The sequence below is a fragment of the Orycteropus afer genome, unplaced genomic scaffold (genome assembly GCF_000298275.1).
Source record: "Orycteropus afer afer isolate SDZICR_OR568_19922 unplaced genomic scaffold, OryAfe1.0 scaffold00458, whole genome shotgun sequence".
NCBI lineage: Eukaryota > Metazoa > Chordata > Mammalia > Tubulidentata > Orycteropodidae > Orycteropus > Orycteropus afer.
In genome coordinates this window covers 2,021,659-2,025,651 of record NW_006922045.1, presented here as the reverse complement: position 1 = coordinate 2,025,651, position 3,993 = coordinate 2,021,659, and positions in this window count along the sequence as shown.

Below are 3,993 nucleotides of genomic sequence, written 5' to 3'. Positions count from 1 at the left end.
AAAAAAAAAAAAAAGGTCCAGTCAAGTTACGTGACCTAGAAGACTGTTAGACAGGTCTGTGCCTCTCAGCTCCTATGACACTTCTAATACACTATCTGTTCCCAAAACATAGAGTTCATATTTAATCTCCTGGATTATACAAACACAGAGTTACAGCTGGTATGTCAATTACCCCCACCCTCCAGTTGATTACATCTCAGAGCAGTGCTATAGACAGAGTAGAACTAACTGCCCCATAGAGTTGCCAAGGCTGTCAGTCTTTATGGAAACTCTAACTCACTATTGTGGAGTGGGATCTGACTCATAGTGACCCCTTCTTGGTTTTCCGACGTGATATCTCTACGAAAGTAGATTGTCCACCTTTCCTTCTGAGGAGTGGCTGGTGGGTTTGAAACGCCAACCTTCTGGTTAGCAGTCAAATGCCTTAGGCACTATGCCAGCAGAGCTCCCAATCTTTATGGGAGCTGAGCCCCAATCAAACCCACTTCCGTGCAGTCCATTCTGACTCACTGAAGCCCTACAAGGCAGAGCTGAATTGCTCCATAGAGTTTCCAAGGCTGTAATCTTTATGGAAGCAAGGTACCACATCTTTTTCCTGAGGAGTGGCTGCTGGATTCCAACCACAGAATTTGAGTTTTCATGTGAGTGCTATAATCACTGCACCACCAGGACTCGGATATATAGATTAAAAAAAAAAAAAAATCCCTCACTGCCTTCAAGTACATTCGACTCATAGCGACCCCTCCTTGGCCTTCTGACCCGATATCTCTATGGAAATACATTGCCCAATCTTCCTTCAGAGGAGTGGTTGGGGGGTTTGAAACGCCTGCCTTCTGGTTAGCAGTCAAATGCCTTAGACACTACGGCACAGGAGGGTATTTCTAGAGCCTACCCCATTTTTCAATATTTTGACAATACAATTTTGAATATTTTAATCCAGCATCATAAAATAAATGGACAAATGCACTTCAAATTTTAAAAACTTATTTAAGTCAAAAGAAAATAAAATATTCCAATTATTATGATTTTAATCTACATTTTCCTAGCCGGTAAATAAGCTTTATTTCTCCCTGTAAAAGCTGAAAACCTAGCCTATAAAGATAGCACTTTCATCATCTTTGCTCTAGAAGAAACATAACACAACAAAACAAACAAAAGTAACTTAAAAGGGAAGTCTTGTGAAAACTGAAAGTACACCTGGCTGACTGAATGGGCTTGGTCCTCTGGGCGTGGAAAACGGAAGCTAAAGCAACAGAAAGCTCCCGTAAAGATGCAAATAAGTAAGAGACAGCGTAGTGAACGGGGTCAGAAGCAGGAGCACTTCTTGAAAAAGGAAAGACCGAAATTAAAGAGTGAGAATCTCCAGTAATAACACGAAGCTGATTCTTCAGGGGCTAGTTAAGGGCATAGCAAGCCAAATTTATGAAATGAATCACAATTTATTCATAAGTGCAAGCCCTTTGTACTTGGGGCAAGTCACCGGACACATCCGTAGATACACCCTAGGTGTATGGATTGTAGGAATTAATTCTTAGCTCTGTCTGACAACCTGATCTTTTGGTTCTTTTTTTAAAGAACATATTTATCAAACCCTTACTATTTTGCAAATACTCCTGGGTTTTGCAGGTAATAGGATAATTGGAACAAATACATTCTTTATCTTGTTATAAAGTAAAAAACCTGAACTAAGCAAACGCATGATTAATATTATGCAACTGAATAGTAATATAAAAGCATATTGCAGAAATTCAGGAATATTCGACCAAGTCTTCTCTTAGGTTAAAGCAATAAAAATATTTTATTCTCATTTTGGGAGAATTAAGGAAACTAAGTATTCTAAAAAACAAGTCTCAGTGGAAGTGTAAACACTTGGTGGTGGAGGGGGGTGGCAAATGGCATCAGAGTTATCTGCCTTAGAACTCTGTCAGATAGAACAATGGGAAGGGCAGAGTTGCCAGAAAATGTTTAGCCCCAGACGTCAATGCTGATGAGAGTTCTTCAATTATGAAGCAGTGGACTAAGTTTTCTATTGTAAACACTTGGGGAGTATGACATGTACATGTCCTACAAACTACTCAGGTTCTGAATTCAGTAAAGAAATGAAGCAAAATGTGGAATTCAGTAATAAAATAAAATATTAATGAGAAAAATTACAAGCCTTTTTTTATACCATTGTGTGATCTCATTTCGTTCCCAATTTCACCATACGTAAACACTGTCCTGAATTTGGTATTTATCAGTACCGTGTGTATTTTAAACATCTATAGGCAATGTCAGGTATTGGTTTCCAGAATAGTTACCTCTAGGTCATTGCAACCGTACCGTTCTCCAGCATCATCTTTCGACAATCCTCCCATATTGAGCTGACCTGTGTTACTCGCAGCACATTCCTTTTCCGATGCTACTTGTTATTCAAGTGAATGAAAATGTCACAACATTTTTAAGTATTTTTCTGATAATGGATATTTAGGCTGTAATCAAGGTTTTCTACTAAAGGTGATAATGAAATACAGTCTTGTGAATTTCCCCTGTGAGGCTTTCTTTTAACTCAGGGAGAGGCAGACCTTCTCTGGAAAGGGCCCCATAGTAAATGCTTTAGGATTTCTGGATCTACTCAAATCCACCCTCAGAGCCATAAACCATACACAAAGCAGATGGGTTGGTGGTGGCTGGGTTCTGATGATACTGTATTGTCATAAGCAGACAGACGACTGGGTCAGGCTCATAGACAGGTACATGGATGCCTTCTCTCAGCTGTAAACCGAGACTTTCTGGATTCTAGCATATGCACATCATCAACTTGCCCACTTGCTTTTGAAACTACTTCTACAATTTTGAAATGTCATCCACTGAGACATGGCTTCTCCTTGTGGCCCACCCCTTATACTCTCCTTATACTGACTCTTCTTTTTTTTTTTTGTTTCTTAAATTTTTGTGACTGTGGAATGTGAAATGTACCTCATTTTTGTTGATTTACCCTTTTCTGAATAATAGTGAATTTGTTAGCAATTGTATGACCTTTGACCTTCTATGTCTTCTTTTCTGTTGACTACCTATTCCTCATTGTTTGGTCTGTTTAGTTTTTCTTTAATAGTTGGACAGCAAAAACCTGGATTTTTGAGTGGGTAAAATTGAGGTATTCTAGGCCTCAAATAGAGATCATTGCTTGAATATGCACTTTAAGTCTAGACAAAACAGATAGATGTACTTAGGAACAACTTTTTCTTTCAGTCATAGCTTAAAATTTATACATATATATATATATATATATATATATATATATATATGTGTGTGTATATATATATATATGTGTGTGTGTGTGTGTGTGTGTGTGTGTGTATATATTGTTGTTGTTATGTGCCATCAAGTTGGACCCGACTCATAGTGACCCCTCCTTGGGTTTCCGAGGTGCTATCGCTATGGAAGTAGATTGCCCAGCCTTCCTTCTGAGGACTGGCTGGTATACATATGCACATACATATATGTATATATGTATGTATGTTTGTGTATATATGTATGTAAATATAGCACAGTAGGAAAATAAATCTTGGATATAAATGGGATGACTTTTTTTTTCTTGATAATTCTGATCATATCACAGTTCTTCTGATATGAACTGTATTTATCTACATAATATTGGAAAACACAGTGATGATATAAATCATAGATTAGGGATGAACTCAGATTGTGCACATTACATATTATAGAGATAGCAATTTGGATTCTATTGGATAATACAATTATGAAAAACTGTCATCATAATAGTAATAGGTTGACAGCACAGGGGCTCCCTGATAGTCTGTGGTAGTTTTCAGAGCAAGCTGCCCTCTCGGCCTCCCACACTATTGCCTCCTCCCATGAAGAAGTCAGGTCCTATAAAAATCAGACCATTGCTCTCCACATGTTCCTGGTGGAACCCCACAGTTTTCTCAGCTGCCTGCCATGGTAATCTCATAAAGGTCTAGATCAGCCTGGAGGAAAGGGCCTCCCTCT